The sequence below is a fragment of the Microcaecilia unicolor genome, unplaced genomic scaffold, assembly GCF_901765095.1.
Source record: "Microcaecilia unicolor unplaced genomic scaffold, aMicUni1.1, whole genome shotgun sequence".
Taxonomy (NCBI): Eukaryota; Metazoa; Chordata; class Amphibia; order Gymnophiona; family Siphonopidae; genus Microcaecilia; species Microcaecilia unicolor.
Window position 1 is genome coordinate 80,276 of NW_021963009.1, and position 6,175 is coordinate 86,450.

Consider the following 6,175-nt stretch of genomic DNA (forward strand, 5'->3'; position numbering starts at 1 on the left):
GGACAGGGGCCATAGGTGTGACAGGTGTAAGTGTAGTGACTGAGGTGAGAAGCAGATAGAGCGAAGAGCCGGAGGCTTGGAATTGAAGGGATTGATGGACTGGAGAGTGGGTAAGTCAGTGGCTGGCAAGTTAGCAGGCAGGCAAGTGAGGCAGTGGCTGCCAAGCTTGCAGGCAGGGTGGAGCAAGCTGGTGCGGAGGGACAGGAACGAGCAGGGAGAGGCAGGGGGGCAGGTAAGTCAATGGCTGTCAAGTTAGCAGGTTGGCAGGTAAATAAATGGTGACAAGCTAGCAGGCGGGTTGGGGCATGATGGGGCTGATGGACAGGAACGAGCAGGGAGATGCTGGAGAGCAGGTAAGTCAAGGGCTGACAAGTTAGCAGGCAGGCAAGCAAGTCAATGGTTGACAAGCTAGCAGGCGGGCTGGAGCATACTGATACAGAAGGACAGGAACCAGCAGGGAGAAACTGGAGAGCAGGTAAGTCAATGGCTGATGAGTTAGCAAGCTAGTAAGCTAGTAGGCAAGCAAGTAAGTCAATGGCTGACAAGCTAGCAGGTGGGCTGGAACAAGCTGGTGCAGATGAATAGGAACGAGCATGGAGAAGCTGGAGCAAGCAGGCTGGAGCAGATGGACTGAAACAAGCAGGTAGAAGCTGGTTCAGGTGGATTGGAACACGCTGGAGCAGATGTACTGGAGCAGGCAGGCTGGAGCAGGTACTGGAGTAAGCAGGGAGAAGCTGGTTGAGGCAGACTAGAGCAGGTGTACTGGAACAAGCAGGGAGAAGCTGGTTCAGGCGGACTGGAACACGCTGGAGCAGATGTACTGGAGTAGGTAGGCTGGAGCAGGTGTACCGGAGCAAGTAGGCTGGAGCAGATGGGCTCGAACAAGCAGGGAGAAGCTGGAACAGTCGGACTGGAACACTGGAGCAAGCAGGGGAAGCTGGATCGGCGGACTGGAACAAGCTGGGATCGGGCGGACTGGAACAAGATGGGATCATGCAGACTGGAACGAGCTGGAGCAGGCGGACTGGAACACACTAGAGCATTTGGACTGGAACAAGCAGGCTGGAGCAGATGGACTGGAACAAGCAAGGGGGAAGCTGGATCGGCGGACTGGAACAAGATGGGCTCAGGCGGACTGGAACAAGATGGGCTCAGGCGGACTGGAACAAGCTGGGATCAGGCAGACCAGAACAAGCGGGATCAGGCGGACTGGAATAAGCTGGGATCAGGCGGACTGGAGCAAGCTGGTGACAGGCGGACCGGAACAATCTGGGATCAGTCGGACCGGAACAAGCCAAGCTGGGATCAGGCGGACTGGAACACGCTAGGGCAGCTGGACTGGAACAAGCAGGAACTAGTCACACCCACTAAGTTCGAAAAATGTGGGGGAGGGGAGGTCAAGAGCCTAAGAGACAGCGCTGTCTAGGGGTTTTGCTGCTTCAAACCTTGATTTACCAAATATTAATCTCGCTGCCGTATTTTGCGCCGTCTGGAGTTTCTTCAGGATATGCTCTGTGCAGCCGGTGTAAATCCCATTGCAGTAGTCGAAATTGTTCAATACTAGAGAGTGGATTAGAATCTGGAATAGGTCACACGGGTAGGAATTGCTTGATGCATTTAAGTGACTGCATGGAGAGGAACATTCTTTTCGTAATAGATGTTACTTGAAGGTCGAGAGAGATGACATCTGAAAATATGCCTAGGTGTATTCATTTTATAGAATCAGCTTAAACTTCCACATGGTGTATATAGAATACTTTGTGTGGCTCTCCACGAGACCAAATTTGGTCGCGTCCATTTAGGCCGTGTTTTACTTGGCCTAAGTTCTGATGACTAAATTAGGTACAGAGTGGGTGCATACTATAAAAATGCGCATAGATTTTCAAAATGCCCATAACCACACCCCATTTCAACTACGCGACTTGGAATTTACACATCTCTTTTGAAGCTTTCAATACCAAAATATTTTGCTCCTCTGAAATGAAACCAGCAAAGTTGCTCTTTTACCATATTATCTTGAGAGGATTCAAAAAAATACAGATAAATCTAGATTATCAGGTGGATTAAGTGACTCACATGCCCTCTTCTGATTGAACTTGTTGACTATCCTAGATGCCTTAGCCAAGTTCAATCTGAGTTCAGTGGATGGTAAAATCCTGCATTAGAACTCATTAAGCCTAGATTTTAGTGCATTTTTGTAAAAGATTCCCTTTCTATAAGCCACTTTTCTCACAGAAAATGTTGCGTTACATGAGTAATGATCTTATAAAACCTAGGTCAGTGGTTCCCAACCCTGGTCCTGGAGGCACCCCAGCCAGTCAGGTTTTCAGGATATCCACAATGAATATTTATGAGAGATTGACAGGCAGAGGAGGCAGTGCATGCAAATCTGTTTTGTGAATATTCGTTGTGGATGTCCTGAAAACCTGACTGGCTAGGGCACCTCGCAGGACCAGGATTGGTAACCATTGACCTAGGTCATGTCTAAAAGTTTTATGCATGACGCAAGCTGGCATGAATATGAACAGTCAAAATGCTCAGGGATGGTGTGTGGTCCACAACAGAGGTTTGATTAACAGATGATGTGATGTCACAAGGCTGAAGCCACTCCAACCAAGGAGGTTTTCATTCTCCCCAATGCAGTTGCTACCATCTTGGTACACTCAAAACAATGTAATTGACAGAGCACCAAGCTCCGCCTACTGGTTTCAGACCAGATAATGGGCCAAGCATGCTCCTGGTGTCTCCTGTTAAATCAAACTGATGGTGGACTATTATTTGCAATGACATTGGAAATGTCAATGGCATATCTCATGTTGTTGCATGTCCATTAACAACCAAAAATGAGTAGAAAGCTCATTTTTATGTTTTTTTTTTGTTCACTCTTTACTGATGGCATACACGTGTGTGAACCATTCCACATGTATGTGTATGCATGCAGTACCTGGAAAAGAATGTACCTTCTTTGTAAATAGAAGTTATGCTGTCAAGACTGCACACTGTAACCAGCAAATGCCCAAGGAAAAAATGAACAAAAGAATTGACCGCATGAAACAAAAATTTCCCTGTTGCCCATTACATCTTCACTGTAGGCTTGGTTTTATAAAGACAGATAGGAATGTGCCTACAAAATGGACAGAAAGGTGCCTATTTGAAGCCCGATTTAAAAAAATGTGGATCAATACAGAGCAGGACTGGCAAAAGTCCCCAGTTTAAGGAATTGGTAGGACAAAGCAGGAAGCGGTTCTTGATGAATAAGAGAACGTCCGTGGGCATGCTTGGGTGAAAGGACCAGGAGACGGAGGGGTTATCGGGCAGTTTCAGGAAGTAAGGTGTTTGTTTTGTTTTTGTTTTCTGTTTTTAGAAGAGTGAAGTGAGCTTGAACAAACAAAGTTTGACAGCTCTGTATTTTAGTGTGTCATGAAGTGGTCTATTTTTTTTTAATAAAAATGAAGGGTGTCTTAAAACAAAATTACTAGCTAGCATCTTCTCTTTGGAGAGCACCTGCTGTCTCATTGCCTAGACACTGTCTTAGAATCTCATGCCTTTTTTTGTTCTACTAAAAACAATTTATGGATTGAAAACTGAATGTGTATGACTTTAAATGGAGCGATCTTTTGAATATATAGGTCAGATATTGCGACACTTCATCTCTGGATATCCATACAGTAGTAATATGATTTGTGTGTGTGTGTATAGCAAGCTTCCAAAATAACAATTTTATTGCAGTTACAGACAAAGCACTTGGTGTTAAATCTCCTGTCTAATTGTAGGCAGTTAGGTGCTTATAATCATAGACTGACCCCCCCTACCAATTTTTGAAATTTTTATGAAAATCTATCTTTCTTGATTTTTGGATTTTTCTAATGATTAAGTCTTAACGTTTGTCAATACTCCCCTATGAGTCTAGGTGTTAGGTGATGTAGCAATACGGTGGCTGAGCTTATAACGCCTCTTTAATTGCTAAACCACACTTATCTGTAATGACGCTCTTCTCCGATTCACAAGTCTTCCTGTTTAGCCTGTAGTCCCGAACGAGTGATCCCGACAGGTGCCTGTTTCGCTCCACACCGCTTTTTCAAGGGATACTAATGCTCAAGATTGTGTATCGGCTTCACTTAGGACCTACAAAGAGAAGGTTTGTAAGCGTTAACACTGTACATCAGCCCATCATCGGGCTCAAAGTGAAATATAGCTCACAGTCTAACAGCTTCTGCTTTTATTCAGCGTCTTTACCCAGTTTGAATATGGCGGTGTTTTATAGTCTTTCCGGTTTCCACTAGTAATTATGACATCACCGGAGGTGTTTCACATAAAGCACCCCCAGTGAATATAGGTGTAGAGCCCGTTTGGTTCCAGTGTGTTTAAGTGATATATCCAAAAAGTCTCTTGTTGCAATAATTTCCTATTCCTGTCGCCTCCCCTGATATTAGGTGTGACATGATCTGTGGCCATACATTTCAAGGTATCGACAGTATGCATGTTCCGGATACAAAGCTGCACTAGTGGTGCGCCCAGGTGCTGTGCTGTGCTGTGCCGTGACCAGTGTTCGATCATTCTGGCGTTCAATGATCGACTCGTTTTTCCTATGTACAAATTATTTTCCATATGTTAAATATTAAACCAACACTTATATTACATTTGTCCATACAATAAAGAGGCTGTGTAGAGTGGAGGTTTTTATGCCAATGATGACAGCAAGAGCTCCGGATAACTAAGAGCCACGTTAAGGAGGCTTTTCCTCCATCACATGGAAGATTAAGAAATCATATGTATATAGAGTTCTGGATTAGGAAGAGGAGGTTTATCCTCTTAGGTGCTCAAGTATAGTGAGTGGATTGGCTAATGAACAGCTTTCTCTTTACTACTGTGGTCCTTGTTTCCCTAATCAAAAAGGAGAGACACAATTAGTTGAAAGTAGGGGAAGAGAGAGATGATTATTTCAGACATTTTTGAAGAATGGAAGGTAAAGATTTTCTTTGGAAAAATGTCCTTTCCATTTCAGTCTGCTTCTGTTGGATCTGTCCATCTGAATAATGGATGACCCATTTTACAAAGTTCAGTCAAGAATTCGCCAAAACTCTTAACTGACTGACTAAATGAAAATGCATAATGGACAGCAGAGGCAATTAACTACTAATTATGTACTAAATTAGGTAATCAACATTTTATTTTAATAAGCATATTCATGAGTTGCTAAGATGATGATCAGATTCTATCCATGTGAACATCTGCATGAACTGTTAATCATAGTGTTACATGCAGATACTCCAGAGGAGAAGAGGTTATGTAATGTACCAATTTCTGTACTTGTTTTGCTTCTGCTAATTTTTAAAATGTCCCTCTGATGATAAACCTTCAGGTGATTTGCCTGTAGCTACTTTGTGACTAGGCAGATTACTGATTTTAAATTTATTCTTTACTCGTTCACAGAGAATATAGAATGATTATCTGACCTTCACTAATCCAACCAGCATATTGACAGACCTCCCCCCCCCCCCCCCCCCCCATTAAACACGCTGCTTCTGTTTGTTTTCACACCTGAGACAATTACCAGGACCCTGTTTTTACTACAAAACACTTTTATAATTTATTTCTATGAATCTTTCTTTTAGAACAAGCACATGTACATATATTCATGCTGCAGAACGTGCTATACTGATTTTTTAATAATGTTTGAAAATCAATAACTCCCATTGCTTATGCATTGTTTGAGGAGGTACCGTTGTTTTCCATATTTTCTGACTTCTCACTTGTCGGTCTCGTTTACATCGGATAATTGAGACTGTACTGTATGACTACAAGCTTATACATAGTAACATAGTAGATGATGGCAGAAAAAGACCTGCATGGTCCATCCAGTCTGCCCAACAAGATAAACTCATATGTGCTACTTTTTGTGTATACCCTACTTTGATTTGTATCTGCCATTTTCAGGGCACAGACCGTATAAGTCTGCCCAGCACTATCCCTGCCTCACAACCACCGGCTCTGGGATAGACCGTATAAGTCTGCCCAGCACTATCCCTGCCTCACAACCACCGGCTCTGCCACCTAATCTCAGCTAAGCTTCTGAGCATCCATTCCCTCGGAACAGGATTCCTTTGTTTATCCCACACATGTTTTCCTCTCCACCACCTCCCGAGGGAGAGCATTCCAAGTATCCACCACTCTC